Source organism: Trichosurus vulpecula, chromosome 1 (genome assembly GCF_011100635.1).
Source record: "Trichosurus vulpecula isolate mTriVul1 chromosome 1, mTriVul1.pri, whole genome shotgun sequence".
NCBI lineage: Eukaryota > Metazoa > Chordata > Mammalia > Diprotodontia > Phalangeridae > Trichosurus > Trichosurus vulpecula.
Window position 1 is genome coordinate 172,101,389 of NC_050573.1, and position 18,495 is coordinate 172,119,883.

At 39.3% G+C, this 18,495-nt stretch overlaps 1 protein-coding gene across 1 annotated transcript in view; it reads left to right on the forward strand.

Annotated features, from left to right (window-relative positions):
* Positions 1 to 18,495, forward strand: part of LY86 (lymphocyte antigen 86) — a 143,637-nt gene that overhangs the window by 72,497 nt on the left and 52,645 nt on the right. The gene's annotated exons all lie outside the window — the stretch shown is intronic.

The window sequence follows — 18,495 nt, forward strand, 5'->3', positions numbered from 1 at the left end:
AGGGCTTTGGGTTCAAATCCAGGCACTTCTACTTTCTCTTATGTGATATTAGCCAGGCCGATTTAATCTTTCTGGGCCTTGATTTCCTAATCTGCAAAATGGGAGAGAAAGGGAATAGATTCTCTTGACCCAAAGTTTAAGAAGTGCTGAAGGGGTAACAAGTGAAAAAAGTTTAAGAAGTCCTGGACTAGATGATCTTTAAAGGATTTCTTCCAACTCTTAAGCTACTGAATCCAGTGAACCAAGAAAATCAGTGTCAGGCAACCCAAGACTTCTCAGCTTAGATCCTGATTGTACCTTAGCGCTCATCAAGCTTTGATCCGCTTTGCACTTTTTGTTTTTGATGGAGCTAGTTTCGGAGGCTGTTCTCTTGCTTCACGATGGAGGGAAACTATACAGACCATGGATCTCTAGTCCTACATCTGACATTCACTAAAGCTCTGTGACCTTGGGCAAATCACTTTACTGTCTGAGCTCTGATTTCCTCCTCCATAAAATGAGGGCAATGATATTTGCACTATCTACTTTTCGAGGCAATTAGGAGTAAAGCACTGTATACCGTAAAGCACTTCTTAAATGTAAACTATTTTTATAATTGATTTTCTTCTCCTGGCTCCTGCTGAATGTCAGAGTAGAACAGAAAATACCTGAGCACTGGATAACAATCCTGAATACAAAGTAGCAAGACAAAAATGTGAATTCAGTCCGAGCCTCCTCTCTTCCGTGTTAAAAGTCCAGCTCTACTTTTTGTGGTGGCAAAGAAGTGGAAATTGAGGGGATGCCCATCAATTGGGGAATGGCTGAACAAGTTGTGCTATATGAATGTAACGGAATACTATTGTCCCATAATAAATGATGAGCAGGCAGATTTCGGAAAAACCTGGAAAGACTTACGTGAACGGATGCTGAGTGAAGTGAGCAGAACCAGGAGAACACTGTACACAATGATAGCAACAGCTGTGATAGACTTGGCTCTTCTCAGCCGTACAATGATCCAAGACAGTTCCAAAAGACTCCAGATAGAAAATGCTATCAATATCCAGAGAAAGAAATATGGAGTCTGAATGCAGATTGAAGCATATTATTTTTGTCTTTCTTTTTCTTTCTCATGGTATTTTGTTCTAATTCTCTTTTATAACAAGATGAAGCCCTCCCAATTCCTTCATCAGATCCTGATATAACAAGGTTTCCAGTCCCTTCACTACTGTACTCTAGATAGATTCCATAGTTAATATGATTGTGCATGTATAACCTATATGAGATTGCTTACTGTCTTGCGGAAGTGTGGGAGGGAGAGAGGGAGAAAAATTTGGAACTCAAAATCTTATAAAAGTGAATGTTGAAAACTATCGTTAAATGTAATTGGGAAAAAATAAAATACTATTAAGTGGGGGGGGGGATTTAAAAATTAAAAAAAATTTAAAAGTCCAGCTCCAACCTCTTCCAGGGTCATAGGCTCCTGTTTCAGCAAAACAGTATGCAAAAATATGACGGAGCCCTGTTTGTGTTATCCAAGACAGTCCTGCTAAGTATACTGGAAACACAGAATTCTATAGTCTATTCATATGTTGTTTTCCTTTGTATTCAAAGCTGAAGCTGCTGACATTTCCTGTAGCACATTTCTCACTGTCAGCAGGATTTTCACTCTGTTTATAGTGTGGACTATATTACAGACACATATGAAGTCCCTGGGTGGCGAGAGCAGGGAGTTACGAATATAGTCTAGGTTCGCATATGTTGCCTGCCATCCCATTCTTAAGTGAAAGTTCTAAAGTTTAAGATGGCTTGAGGAAGAAGTGAAGAAGTCAACAAAATGGAGGTGGGAATATTAAAACTAGGTAGGAATGTAAAAAAATAGGTGGGAAGATTTAAAAATTCATCAATATGATCAAACAACCAAAGGCTAATGGGCTTAAAATTAGAAGGAACCTCAGAAATTAAAGTTAAATCAAGGCAGGTCAACAATCATTAAGAGCCTGTTATGTGTCAGGCATTGTGCTAAGTGTTAGACTACAAAGAAAGGCAAAAATGGTCACTTTCTTTAGAATCTCATGATCTAATGCGGGAGACAACATGCCAACCACTATGTACAAACATGGTATATACAGGTTAAATTGGAAATAATCACAAAGGAAAGGCACTAGCATTGAAGGGAATGGGAAAGGGCTCTTGTAGAAGGAGGGATTTTAGTTAAGACCTGGAAGGAAGCCAGGAGGCAGAGATGAGGGAGGGGAGAATTCTAGGCACGGGAGATAGCCAGTGAAAATAAACGGAGTTGGGAGCTGGGGTGTCCTGCTCAAGGAACAGCAAGAAGGAGGCCAATGTTACTAGATAGCAAAGTCCTTGGAGGGGAAAGTAAGGTGGGAAAAGACTGAAAAGCCAGGAAGGAGCCAAGTTAGAAAGGACTTTAAAACTGACTCATATAAATAAATCATCTTATCTACAGCTTCCCCCAATAGATGGGTTGCTCACTCTCTGCTTAAAGACATCCAGTGATGGGGAATGCCCTATATTCAAAAGCAGGCCACTGTGGGGGAGCTCTAACTTTTAGCAAATTGTCCTTTACGTTGACTTGAAAATGCTTCCCTATAACTTCTACCAGTGGGTCCTCATTCTGCCCTCCAATGCCTCTTCCATATGTCCATTATATTTGAATCATATACCCCCACAGCTCTCTCAAGATGAAGCCCTCCCAATTCCTTCATCAGATCCTGATATAACAAGGTTTCCAGTCCCTTCACCACTGTACTCTAGATAGATTCCAGGTTGTTAAGGTCCCTTTTAGGATGGGGCTCCCAGGACAAGTTATGGTCTGACCAAGATAAAGCACAGGGGGGCCAGCATTCCCTTACTTTGGGCACTGTACTTACATTCTAGAATTCTGGTATCCTCAGCTGTAATCTCATTGTCCTGGGTGTCCCCTGAAATGGTACAGATAGCAACCAACCTACGCCAGCTCATCCCACACAACTCCTGTCCAAATCTTCACACAAGTTCATCACAAGGTGTACATACAAAGTGCTGGGAGCCTTCCTTGAGTTCTCTACATCACACAGATACCAATGAAAGACACAGGCTATCCACTAATTATCCCTTGTCCTTGTCACATGTCCCGCCTCTTTTTATTTTGATCATACATTTCTTTGATAACAGCCTTTGCATCACTTCTTGACCATTTTACGCTTTACTTCCCTCCACATACTCTATGATGTAGGGACACTAGCCTTCTTGGTGTTCCTCTAATACAATACTTCATCTCCTGACTCCATGCTTTTTCACTCCCTTCTTCATCCCTTCTCCCCTCAGTCTCCTAGCTTCCCAGCTTTTCTTCAAGACTCGACTAAAATCTCACCTTCTGTAGGAGGCCATTCCCATACTTCCCTCCCACCCCTACTGCTAATGTCTTCCTTCTGGGATTACCTCCCATTTATACTATATAAATCTTGCATGTACATAGCTAAAGCAGCTAAATGGCACAGCAGTTAGAGCACCGGGCTCAGAGTCAGGAAGACTCATCTTCATAAGTTCAAATCTGGCCTCAGACACTTACTAGCTGTGTAACCCTGTTTGCCTTGGTTTCCTCTTCTATAAAATGGGCTGGAGAAGGAAATGGCAAACCACTCCAGTATCTTTGCCAAGAAAACCCCAAATGGGGTCACTAAGAGTTGGATATGACTGAAATGATTCAACAATAACAAGTACGTAGTTATTTGCATGTTGTCCCATCACCCCCATTAATATGTGAGCTCCTTAAAGGGAGGAAGCATGTTTTTGCCTTTCTTTATATCTCCAGTGGTTAGGACAGTGCCTGGCACACAGTAAGCACTTAAAAATGCTTGTTAAAAGATAGATAGATAGATAGATAGATAGATAGTATTGGATTGTAATGTGTAACAAATTCTCATACCTACCATCTACCTCTCCATTGCCCTTGGGACGGTACTCAATTTCAATTCTTTGGAGACTATAGCATTCCATGTCTCACTCTCATAGAACTTCTCTAGAAGAATATTGGTATTAAAAATATGGGCCTCTGATTCAGGGAGAAGTTCAGGGCCATTAAGAGAAATTAACAATTTCCTAAAGGATATCTAGCCCATTTTTTTTCTCTGATTAAATTCTGGGTCCAACTTGTTGGACCCAGTGTCTGCCCAAGGTGTATATATCTATATGTAAATTGTGTATATGTGTGTGTGTACATATATATATATATATGTTGACATTTAATATAAAATAAATTTATGTATAAAATATATGTAACATATGTGTGCATGGTTGTACAAACAGATAGGAGGAAGGAAGAAAAAAGAAAGGAAAGAAAGAAGGAAGGAAGGAAAGAATTCTACATGTTGTCTATCTGACTGTAGTGTGACAATAATAAGTCACATTCATCTACATAGTTCTTCTATCTGCCCCAAAGCAACCTCCCCCTGCATGGGAGATCACTGCCTCTTGCTACCACCTGATCTCCAGTCTCTTTGTTGAGAAGAGAAGCCAAACCTTCCTCTAACTGCAAGCCTTTCATCTGCCATCTCCTACTGATCAGCACGTCCCCTGAGGGAAGGGGCCAGGCTATATGTCTTCCATCTGCCCCAAAGCAACCATTTCTACCTATACCAGCACAAGGCAATTTTCATCTCCTGTTTCCAGCTCAGTCTCCTAACTGGGATGTGGAAAACCAATTATGCAATAAAGAGCACCCCTACCTTTGACTTTAGGCCTCACATCTTCCACTGTCGCTGTCCTTTAAGGGAAAAGAAAGAGGAAAGTTGGTGAGGAAAGGAACTTTTTTCTCCTGCTATGCAGGTTCGACTTTCATCTCTTAGGCCTTTCCTGCCTTATTTCCACCCTTTTCAAAGAAGAGGAGTAGTAAAATGAGGCTTACCGTCTGACAGTATGCCTCCCATCTCATACCACACTTGTCTCCAGTGTGATCTCCAGTCTCCTTTAGGAAGAGAATTGGCACCCTCCACTCAATAATATGTATTCTGACACCTGGTTATAGGCTTCACATCCCAGCTATTCTGAACCCCTATAGGTCATCATGTGAACCCCAATTCCAATTCCTAACCACATGATTCCTTATTCTCATCCCCTTCAACACTTCCACCCCAAAGATCCAACCAAATACCACATGGCTTTTCTACTGTGCCCTGTGGAATGCCTATTTCATTAGCAACAAAATTCCCTTCATCCTAAATCTTTTCCTCTCCCACTCCTTCCATCTACTAGCTATCACTGAAACCTGGCTCCTCAGTGATAACACATTTTCCAGTACTGGCTGGACCTTCACTCACTCCCCTCTCCCTGCTGGTGAAGGTGAGGAAGTTAGAATACTCCTTGTTCCCCCCTGGCCACTTCCAGGTTCTCCCTCTACCACCATAACTCAGTAATCACTTCTCTTTTGAAGTTCATCCTATTTATATCCACCACACAATCAAAATCCTGGTGGCTGTTGTGTATGAACCTTCAGGGTACACCCCTTCCTTCCTCCGTGAGTTCTGTATCTGGCTCACAATTTTTTTCTCCTCCCCACCAGCCTTCATACCAGGGAACTTCAACATACATATTGACTGTCCCTCAAAAATTTTACCCACTCAGTTCTTCAGTCTATTCACTTCCTATGACCTCTTCTTCTAATCTACCTCAGTCACACATAAAGATGGTCACGCCCTTGATCTTGTCATCACCCACAAACATACCACCTCCAGGTTCCAGAATTCCAAAATCCTCTTATCAAATGGCTTTTCACCTCTCCCTTCATCTTCCCTTATGAAATCTTACTTTTCTTTCACACTGTGACCTCACACATGTGACTCCTAAATTCTCTCCCAAGCCATCTTTCCTATACTTGCTTCTCTTTCCTTTTTTTTCCCCTATCTTGACCCCTGGGTGAACTAATTCAGCTCTACGCTATCTTCCTCTCTTAAATCCCTAGCCCCCTTATCATTTCACTGATTATACCCTGCCAGCCCTCAGCCTCAGATCATCCCCACCATTCGCCACCTTCACTCCTACACATATATTGCTGTACAAAGGTAGAAAAAATCATGCAACCATTCTGACTGGGTGCACTACAGATTTTTATTGAAAAATTTCAACTGGGCCTTCACTGCCCCTAGACAATCTTTCTACATCTTCTTTAATCACTATCCCACTCTCCACAGTGGCTCTTCCAAGCCTTTCCATCCCTCCTCAAACCTCCCAGGGTTTCCCCTCCATGTACCCTCTCAGCTGAGAACCTTGTCTCACATTTTATAAAAAAATTGAGGCTATTCACTGTGAGGTCCCTCTTCCTCATCTCATATCACCAAGATGCTTTTTGCCACTATCTCCTCCTTTACCTCTGTTTCACATCATGAAGTGGTCTTGCTCTTTTCCGAAAGCTAACTCCTCTATCTACTCAAGTGATCCTATCCCATCCCATCTCCTCCAACAGATTGCTCCCTTTGTCATCCCCCTCTATCGCTTATTTTCTTTTTATTAATATTTTAATTTATTTTTGTTTCATTTTGTTTTGAACTGTCTTCCTTCCCACCATGCACTAAAGAAGGCCACCATTTGACACAGATTTATAAAAATAAGTAAAACCATACTATGCATACTTCTAGTTATCTTTCTCTGGAGTGGATAGCATCTTCCTTCATTTTTTTGCTTTATTGCTGATTTGAGCATTTATAGTATTCAGAATAGCTCGGTTGTTCACAATTATTCTTCAAACAGTATTCCTGTAAATGTATATACAATGTTCTCCTGGTTTCTGCTGACTTCAATTTTAATTATTTCATGCAAGTCTTTCCATGTCTGTCTAAAATCAAACAGATCATCATTTCTTACAGAACAGTACTATTTCATCACAATCATATATCCCAAGTTGTTTAGCCAGTCCCCAGTTGATGGGCATCTCCTCCGTTTCCAGTTCTTTGCCACCACAAAGAATGCTGCTATAAATATTTGAGAATGTATAGGTTCTTTTCCTTTTCCCTGATCTCTTTGGGAAACAGATCTAATAGTGGTATTGCTGGATCAAAGAGTTATACACAGTTTTATAATTCCTCTGGCATAATGCCAGATTGCTCTCCAAAACTGTCAGATTAGTTCACAGTTCCATCGATAGTGTATTAATTTCCCAGTTTTTTTCACATCCCCTCCAACACTTGTCATTTTCCCCTTCTATCATTTTAACCAATCTGATAGATGTGAAATAGTAGCTCAAAGTTGTTTCAATTTGCATTTCTCTAATCAATAATGATTTAAAGCATCTTTTCATGTTATTATGTAGAGCTTCACCTTCTTCCACAAACTACCTGTTCAAATCTTTTGACCGTTTATCAATTGGGGAGTGACTCATATTCTCATAAATTTGAAGAAGTTCTCTATATATTTGAGATGTGAGACCTTTACCTGAGAAACTGTGTATAAATTTTCCCCTAATTTTCTGCTTTCCTTCTAATCTTGGCTATATTGGTTTTATTTGTACAAAAACTTTTTAATAAATTTTAACCAAAATATCCATTTTATATCTCAGCATGGTCTCTATCTCTTGTTTTTTCACAGATCCTTCTCCTATTCATAAGTGTGATAGGTAATATGTTCCAGGTTCTTCTAATTTTCTTATGATATCTCCCTTTATATCTAGGTCATGTATCCATTTTGACCTTATCTTGGTGTAAGATATTGATCTATGAGCAATTTCTGCCAGAGTCCTTTCCAGTTTGCCCAGAAATTTTACCAAATAATGTATTCTATCCCAAAAGCTTAAATCTTTACACTTGTGAAACACAAGGTTACTATAATAATTTACTACTATGTATTGTATGTCTACTCTGTTCCACTGACCCACCTTTCTGTTTCTTAGCCAGTACCAGATAGTTTTGATAATTACTGCCTTATAATATAGTTTAAGATCTGGTACTGCTAAACCTCCTTCCTTTACATTTCTTCTATTAGTTCCTTTGATATTCTTGACCTTTTGTTCTCCCAAATGAATTTTATTATTTTTTCTAGCTCAATAAAATAATTTTTGGTAGTTTAATTAGATGGCATTGAATAAGTAGGTTAGTTTATGTAGAATTGTAATTTTTATTGTATTGGCTCTGCCCACTCAAGAATAATTAATATTTCTCCAATTATTTAAATCTGATTTTATTTGTATAAAAATGTTATATAATTATTTTCATGTAGTTCCTGTGTTTGCTTTTGCAGGTATACTCCCAGGTATTTTATACAGTCTACAGTTATTTTAAATGGGGGTATCTCTTACTATCCCTTCTTGCAGGATTTAGTGATGATTTATAGAAAATCCTGATGATTTATGTGGGTACTTCTTATGTTCAATCTCTCACTGTCCAGTGGCTCATATCCTACTGCCTACAAACATGCTCATGTCTCTCCCATCCTTCCAAAACCCTCTCTTGATCCTTCCATCCCTGCTAACTATTGTCCTTTATCTGCCCTTTGTGACTAATCTGTTTGAGAAGGGTTTACATAGGTGCCTTCACTTTCTCTCCTTTTACTTTTTTTCTTAATTCTTTAATAATCTAACTTCCAATCTTATTATTCCACCAGAACTGCTCTCTCCTGAGTTACTCATGATCTCTTAGTTGCCAAATCCAATGGTCTCTTATCAATCCTCATTGTCCTTGCCTCTCTGAGTCTTTGACATCATTGATCACACTTTCTTCCTTGATACTCTCTTCTCTCTGGGTTTTCAGAACACCACTCTCTCCTGGTTCTTCTCCTACCTGACTCCTCCTTTTCTGTGTTCTTTGTTGATCTTCATCCAGGTCACACCTCTAACTCTGGGTGTTCTTCAGGGTTCTGTTGTAGGCTCTCTTCCTTTCTCCCTCTATACTATTTCATCTGGCAATCTTTTCAGCTCCTTTGGATTTAATTACTATCTCTATGCTGATGACTCTCAAATCCACCTATCCTGTTGCAAACTCTCTGCTGACCTCCAATTTTGTATCTTCAACTGCCTTTCAGACATCTTAAACTGGATGTCAACAGTAGTATCAAACAACATGTCAAAACTCATTACCTTTGTCTCTGAACCCTCTCCTACCTCCTACCCTCTGTATTACTACACAGGGCACCAACATCTTCCAAGACCCTCAGTCTCACAACTTAGGCATCATTCTTGACTTTTCACTATCTCTAACCCCACCCCACCCCCATATCCAAGAAGTTACAAAACTTGTAAAATTCACCTTTGCAAATTCTCTGAATAGGTCTCTTTCTTTCTTCTCACTTCACCACCACTCTGATATAGAACCTCATTTCCTCATGCCTTGATTACTGCAATAGGTTGGTGGTGGGTCTGTCTGCTTCAAGTCTCTCCTCGCTCTAGTCTACCCTCCATTCAGCCACTAAAGAGATTTTCCTGTAGCACAGGTTTCAACCATGTCAGCCCCCTGCCTTTACTCAACATATCCCAATGGTTTCCTGTTGTTCCCAAACTCTTTGAGAGCAGGGACTAAGTTTGATGTGAGTGTGTGTGTGTGTGTGTGTGTGTGTGTGTGTGTGTGTGTTGCCTTCCAATACTCAGCATTTAGCACAGTGCCTGGCGCATAGTAGGCATTTCACAAATGCTTATTGACCTGATGTTCTACTGTAGTTTGTTGAGTCATGCCCAACTCTTTGTGATTCCATTTGATATTTTCTTAAATTATATTAAATTATTTCTTTTTTGGGGGGGGGCAGGGCAATTGGGGTTAAGTGACTTGCCCAAGGTCACACAGCTAGTGCATGTGTCAAGTGTCTGAGGCCGGATTTGAACTCAGGTCCTCCTGACTCCAGGGCTGGTGCTCTACTCACTGCGCCACCTAGCTGCCCCAACCATTTGATATTTTCTGGGCAGAAATATGGGAGTGGTTTGCTATTTCCTTGTCCAGTTCATTTTACAGATGAGGAAACTGAGACAGGCAGGGTTAAGTGATTTGCCCAGAATCACACACACACAGCTAGTGTCTGAGGCTGGATTTGAATTCAGGTCCTCCTGATTCCAGGCCTGGTGCTCTATCCGCTGCACCACCTAGCAGCCTGATATGCTACCAGCTATAATTCTGTAAGTATTTCTGGGGTATTCATAGCATAGGCTCAGGTTGATAAATGAAAGGATGATATTTTTAAAATCTGATCATCTACAGAGAATCACCATGAGGTGAGTGGGTGCCACATTATCTTTAAAAATATTATGTTTTCAGTGGCTAGTTAATTTTGCTTAGCTTTTTCTTTTCAAATAATCAATCACTGAATGGTTATTAAATGCTAACAAAACATTAGGAACTGTACTAGGTACTGCAGATATAAAAACAAAAAAAAATGAAATAATCCCTGATGACGAAGAGCATATATTCTATCAGGGAAGATGACATATATACCAATACGTACATTCAAAATTAATATAAAATAAATGGCAATTAAATGCAAGGTACTATACTAGGTACTATAGATTTAGGAACTGTACTGGGCACTGCAGATATAAAAACAAAAAAATGAAATAATCCCTGATGACGAAGAGCATATATTCTATCAGGGAAGATGATGTATAAATCAATAAATATATTCAGAATTAATATAAAACAAATAGCAATTAAATGCAAGGTAGTTTGAAAGGGGGGTTGCTGACAAATGGTGGAACAGGAAAAGCTTCACATATAATGTAGTATTTGAGCTGTGTTTTGAAGGAAGTGAGGGATTGTAGGAGGTGGAGATGAAGAGGGAGTGCATTCCATAAAAGATGGCTCCTGCAGAGACTTGGAGCCAGGAGATGGAGGGCTATGTGTGGGAAACAGGGAAAGTAACAAGGGATGGTTTGCTGGATTGGGGAGGGGGAGAGAATGAAAGTATATATTTAAAAACATAGGATATGCCAAGGTAAAATCTATAAATAAAAAATAAAATTTTTAAGACATTTTGCATGTTCACAGTCCATCAAGTTGCTCTATTAAAAAAAAATTGATACCTTTTTTTTTACATCACCTTCACTTCCAGATAAATTTCTTTCCTCTGCCCTACCCAAAGAGCCAGCCCTTATAACAAAGAGTAAAAATGAAAAAGGGGGGAAAATCAGTTTGGTGAAACTAACCAACAAATCAAATAAATTTGTATGTGCATGCAATGTTCATACTCATGGTCCCTCAACTCTTCAAAGAAGAGAGGGACTTGCATTTTCTCATCTCTTCTTTGGAGACAAACTCAACAGCTCATTCTTAAAATTCATTACAGAAATTATAAGATACAAAGACCCTTCCAGGAAAAAATCTCTTGCCTCTTCCTCCATTCAAACTGAGGAAAATACTTTCTAGCAGTCCATCTCGTGTGTGTGTGTGTGTGTGTTTTTTTTCCACTGTTTCCTTCATGATACTACTTTCAGATTTACCACTTGCCTGATATCAAAACAGATGCTTTTCTTTCATTTCTTCTACCTGTTCTTACAGTTTTATGTCCTTCTTCCTCTCTAAACCTTTTAAATATTTACAAACATGAAGAATCACTCTGATCATTTAACCAAGCAATACATACTTAGCTTCTTTTATCTTTCTTCAAAAGTGGATTTATATTCCCCTAAATTTTTAAAGTTACTCTTCTCTAAAGGCTTCCGCATCAGTTTTTTTATTATTATTATTGTTATTTGTGACCCTAGCCTATGATTTCATTGATGTATGAATGTCCTTCCACCAATGCAGATCAGTAACTGTTTTATAACTTACCATCGTAGAGAGTTGCTAAGAGTTTTAACATGGCAAGGGATTTGGTCAGAGCCATACTAACAATATGTGCCAGAGAAAGGACTTAACACCCAGATCTTCCTGATTTTAAGGCTGGCTGTCTATGAACTATCTCATTCCCTTCATTGGTCTAGGTGTATATAGACATATGCATATACATATATATGTATATATATATATATATTTATATAAAATGTATATCTATACACACAAATACATATAAACATATGTGTGCACACACACACACCACCATGGTACCTGATTTGTGACAAATATGGTACAGAATAATACCAGATACCAGAATAGATAATATTCTACCAAGGCAATTGTAATGACAGTTTAGATTTGGAGATCTTTCCCACCCATTAATAGGCCATGTGACCTGCTTACATCACAAGAAGCCTAAGTCACTTGTGGTAGGAGGAGCTTGCTGAGAGAAACAGGAAAGTATGTCACAGGAAATGCTGAGAGAACAGTTAATGCTGAGGGAAAGAGCAGACATGTTCTGTGCTGTGCTGTGCTGTGAGCTTGTTGGTGGCAAGGCCCCAGCAGGGGGTGGGAAGGTTTTAGAATGGAGTAGATCTCTGCTGTGATATTGTGTATTGAATTCTTTGCTGCCATGATGGATTGGGCTTATTGGTTTTGGAATCTGGTTCTCTGGTGTCTGAATATATGGTTTACTTCTTCTACCTTCCTATATGGAGAGTCTCTTATATTTTGCAATACAGAACTACATTGGCATGTTGACATTTATCATCTATACTGTGATTATTGCCTTACTAATACAGCAATCTTACCAATCAAAGCAACAATAAACTGCAGCAATTCCCCTACGTTTTCCGGCTGCTGCTGTTTTCTAGAGTGTGAAACTCTGAGTTCAGAGAAGGTTGGAAAGTGATATGTAAAAGAATAAAACTAGAATATTCAGAATTTAAATGGAGTACACAAGGAAAATTAATCATGTAGCCACACAAGCGCTAAGACTTCTGACCATCGTAGAGTTATAGACTTAAAGGTGGAATGGGCCTTAAGGTCACTGAGTCCAATACCTCATCTTATGGGTGAGGGAACTGAGGCCAAGAGAGGTTAAGTGATCCGTGTGTTTTAAAAAGCTGGGGTTTGGTGTGGTATTGCCACCCAGGGAAATTGAAAGCACAGAACAATTTCTCAAAAGCAAACTTTACTTTCTCCTTTTCAATTCTGAGTCCAGTTCATCAGCTCATTTTGTATCTGCATTGTTTATTCTGGATAAATATATAAATACAAATAGAAATATTAAAATAGGGATATTGAGATAGAGATACAGAAGACATCCATAAAATACACATTGATGTACTTATTCAATAGACTGGTCACTCATGTGCATGTCATAATCCAGACACTAGACATTTTTCATCCATTTGGTCTTTCTAGTATAGATTGTTAAAACAGTTTCTTTTGAGTTATCATCCGTCTCATTGAGAAGGCCCTGAGATGTTCTGAGGCTTGATACCCTTAACATGAGAACATCTATAAATAGGAGAAGGGAAGAAGGAAACAAACATTTATGAAGCACCTGTTATATACCAGTTTGGGTAAAATTGTTGGTGCCACAACAAACTAGAACACATCCAAACCAAAACTATAACCCAAACCTAATACAATAAATTTAGGACCCAATAAGGATTTATTGAATTTGCCAGCAAGGCAGCCTCACCCACACAGGCAGAAAATCCCCAAGGAAGAAAAGGAAAAGGCTTATATAGGTTTCAATTTAGGTGGGAGGTAAATTGGATATGCAGTACCTTAAGATTGGACAGGGCTGTTGGTGGGTAGGAATAGGGAATGTGGTATCCTATAATTGGACAGGCCTGTTGCTGGGACTGGTAACAGAAAAGGCTCTTCTCTAGATTAGCTATCTCTTATAATCCTACCTTGATAGATAGGACTGTCCTTGCTGTTTCAGCATGGGCAGGTGGGGGCTGGGGGTGGGCAGGGGCAGGGTGAAGGAGCAGCTATAATATAAACAAAGTCAGGGACAAGATAGAGAAACAGAAGGCAAAATGAAGTCGCTTTTTCTTTCTTTGCTGCACACATGGGTGCAGTACTGAGCACTTAACAAATCCCTTTCAGGAGCATTTGAAGTTTACCAGCCATCTGTAATCCCTCTTTCATCAAGACCCCGTCTAACATCTCTATAACAGTGGTGAACACCTTTACTGAGTATATGTCTTTCCATTTTATACTTGTAAAGAAAAATCTGTCTTCATATAGTACATCTACCTACTCGCCTCCCACTTAATCCTCAATGTCTTGAAATTTGGTTCCTGTCCCCACCACTTTACGAAAACCGGTCTCTGCAAATTTACGAATGATTTCTTTATTGCTAAATCCAGTGGCTTGATCTCAACACTCATACTTCTTGCTTTCCTGGGGAATTTCACCTTGTTGGCCATCCCCTCTTTCTGGATCTATCTCCTCCTTAAGTTTTCATGATACTCCTTTGTCATGGTTTCCTTCCTACCAAGTAGATCAATCCTTAATGGTCTCCTTTGGAGGTTAACAAGTAGATCCATCCTTAATGGTCTCCTTTGGAGGTTCATCATTCATATCTCATTGTGTTTCTATACATAGATATACCCTAGGGCTCTTTCCTGGATTCTCTTCTATGGATTCAACTAACATCTCTTTGAGATGACTCTCAGTCTACATATTCAGCCCTAACTCTTCTCCTGAGTTCTAGCCTTTATCTTTGTTGCTGTTCAGTTGTTTCAGTTGTGTCCAACTCTTTGTAGCCCCATTTAGAGTGTTCTTGGCAAAGACACTGGAGTGGTTTGCCATTTCCTTCTCTGGCCCATTTTATAGATGAGGAACTGAGGCAAACAGGGTTAAGTGAATTGTCCGGGGTCACACAGCTTGTAAGTGTCTCAGCTGGTAAGTGTCTAAGGCTAGATTTGAACCAGGAAGATGAGTCTTCCTGACTCTAGGTCCCAGGTTCTATCCACTGATACACCTAGCTACCCCAAGTGGACACTATATAAATGCTTAGTCCTCCACTTGATATTAATAAAGTGGTCACTGAGCAGAGTTATCTCAGTGGTTGCAATTATAAAGAAATCTTTTATGATCCTAACGTATAGATAAGACAGTCTTAATTTTAGAAGGCTAGTTAAAGAAGCTTTTTGCTGTACCAATATTTGTACAAATATTGTCAAATATTTGGGGGTGGGTTATTTTGGGCAATCAACAAACAAACCAATTGGAATATTGTATTCCCTGTACCCTTTAGTGTTACCATAAAGATGTGACATACTACAGAAAATCATTTGTGAAAGGTTATCTGTTCAATTTTCCATCTTTCTTTTGTCCTCTCAGTTTCATCTTTCAACTCATTTAACAGTACATATCTCAGTCAGATCCTATGCCAGTCCTTCCATAGGATTGTTTTCACTTTCATTGTTTTGGTTTTTATGAGGTGATTTTGTTTGCAACCTCACAATAGTCTCATCTATAGTGTTGTACAAATGAGTTTATATCCTAAACCAGTGTTATCCTTGGCTGCCATCTCTCTCCATCTGGCAGAGATATCAAGTGTTGGCTGGCTAAGGCAATTTCTGGTCTATTTTGGCCTTTTTATTGTGAGGACTGCTTTATACAAGTTAACCTTTTGTTTTTTATTCAAATGGAGTAGATAAAATGAAGCCATGGGAAAAATTAAATAGCAATTCAAAATGTGCCAAATAGGTTGTACTTATTAAATAGGCACATGGTGAATAGGCTTTTAGTTGAAATGGACAGGCATTATCCCTATTTTGTAGGCTGGGAAACTGAGGCTTATAGAACCTATGTCATAGACCTTGGAAGTCCTGGAAATGACCTTGGATTTTCAAAGGTCATGACAATAGAATATAAGTTCTGGAAAGTCCTACCAAGAAGACTTCTAATACTGGCCCATCAGTGGACAGGATGTCTATTATCTGAAGACCATCTTGGTTAAGTTTAGAAAGGCAGATAGCCAGAAAAGTTGGACTCCAGCTATTTTAATTTTGGGGCCACAAAAACTCATGAAACCATCAACTAAGTCTTGGAGAAGCTGTGATCTATATCAATGAGTGCCTCCATTTCTCTCTAGGCTACACTCCTGACTCTTTGAAGTTTCCCCACCATGCCCTTCATCTTCCTCCTCTCTACCTCCACTTTTCAGCCTCCATTTTGTATGTCATCTTTCTCCATTAGAATGTAAGCTCTTTGAGGACAGGTACTCTCTTTCTGATTTTATACACACACACGCGTGCGCATACACACACACACACACATATATGCATACATATATGTTTCTAGCACTTAGCACAGTACCTGGCACACAACAAGCCTTAATAAACACTTGTTGACTTGACTTGTTGATCTTACTAATTAAGTCACGACCTTTTAAAGTACAATAAGTTCTGCTATAATGGGAAGCATGCATTCCTAAAACTCATCACTACCATAATTGAGAAAAAATTGGAGCAAAAAAATTGGAAAAAATGAATTTGGGGTACAATATTCCAAAACTTCATCAGTGACACCTTAAAAAAAGATAAGAACCTAATAAAAATAGTGACATGGTTTTACACATGCTGAACAGTTAAGAAATATATAAGTAATACAATAAATAGTGGCATGTCTATGACTTCATGACCACATTTAGGGTTTTCTTGGCAAAGATACCAAAGTAGTTCTCCAGCTCATTTTACAGATGAGGAAACTGAGGTAAACAGGGCTAAGTGAGTTGCCCAAGGTTACATCGCTATTAAATGTCCGAGACCAGATTTGAACTCAGGTCCTCCTGACTCCAGGGCCAACCCTGTATCCACTGTACCACCTAGCTGCCACAGTTTCTTCATCTATAAAATGAGCTGAAGAAGGAAGTGTCAAACCACTCCAATAAGTTTGCCAAGAAAACCCCAAAAGGGGTCATGGAGAGTTGGACACGACTGAATTGACTGAACAACAACAAACCCACAGCTTCAGCCCATTGCTCAGACTGTGTCCTCATACCTTGTAACAACAATGCTACTTGCCACAACTGTGCCTGCGTAAGATCAATAACACCAGCACACAGGAGGGCTTGCTAGCACAGGTTCTTTTGATCTGATTTTCTAAAGAAAGCAACTTTAAGGGGTTTACAGTCTCACTTTAATTAAATATACATATATCATTCATTTAGTTCAGGGGAAAAAGTCAGCACCCTGAACTTCAGAGCAAACGCAAATAGAAATTACAAGCAGAAATTATATAAACAGAGCAAAATAACACAAATCAGCAGACAGGCTTCTAGTTGTCTGTCCAAGACATTACATACATAGTTACCAGAGAGAGAAGAATCAACATCTGGATTTTTCAAAGTGGAGGGGAGGCAAGAAGGGGAGGGGGAACTCCTTAACAGCTACCCAGAGTCTCCTGGCCAAATCACAGGAACAGTCTTCCAATGAGTGATCCCCAAGCAAAATGCTAACCTCAGAGTATATACAACCCCTTTTCAGGGCCCGAGGGCTTCACACCTCTCATGACCTAATTAGCAAAAGGGTATGGACTTTCCTACAAACAAAGGTAAGACCCAAAGGTATTTGATTGCCCTAGTGCTGAGAAGTACTCCAAAACAAAAGACAACAAAAAGTCTCACTTTGCTTGCCATTACATACCCATAACTCCAGGCTGACAAAGTTGAAGGTTACAGGAGAGCCCTTCATGAGCTGTAACTTCAGGACTCATTTAACTTGTGGTGTTGAAAAAGTGCATTTTAATAAAGAAAAATTCACAAATTTGAAAGAATATCAAAATGCAACCTTGGAGGATAATACACTCAGTGAACTGAGGTAGATGTCTGAGGTGTATACATGTGTGCACTATGTTCATTTCTTTTGTGGTTCAGTTCACCTGGGTGTCATCATTTTCTATGTTCTCAGTGTTTCAGGTGAAACTGTGCATAAGCAAATCAAAATTCATGTTAGACTCAAATTGTTTCTTAATATAGCAATCACAGTGAGAGAAATGTGAGTTTTCGAAATGGGCATTATGGCAGAACTGGCCGTACTGAAGTAACCTCTATTCTGCCCACTTCACAGAGTCTGGGGAGGACCAAATGAGATATAAAGTATGTGAGAGTGCTTAGTAAATTCAACTGATCAATAAGCATTTACTAAGCATGAGGAACTGGTTCCTCGCACCAATGCTAGGGGTGCAAAATCAAAGAAGAAATGATGTCTGCTGTAAACAAATGCAAATATTCAGTATCTACATGAAACAGAAAAATCTTTAAAGATTTACGACAATTTCATAGGACAATAAAAGAAATGGAGAGTGGACTAACCAGTTTTTAAAGAAGGGTATTTAGGAAAGGGAAGGGAATAAGCATTTATTCAGTGTCTACTATGTACATTTACCTTAACCTCCCTCGGTTTCCCCATCAGTAAAAAGGAGCTAAAACTAACCCCTACCGCAAAGGATGGTTGTGTTAAATGTTTTTTTACGTTTTATTATCTCATTTGAGCCTCACAAGAACCCTATAAGGTAGGTGCTGTTACTTCCATTTTAAAGTTGAGAAAACGGAGGTAAACAGAAGTTAAGGGACTTGCCCAGAGTCACACAGCTAGTAAGGCTCTGAGGCTGGATTTGAACTCAGGTCTTCCTGATTCCCAAGCCCAGTGTTCTGTCCTTCATGCCATAAAATAGAACCCTATGTAGAAGAATTGTACATAGCTACAGCTATATACAGCTAATTTAAATACAGCTAATTAATATA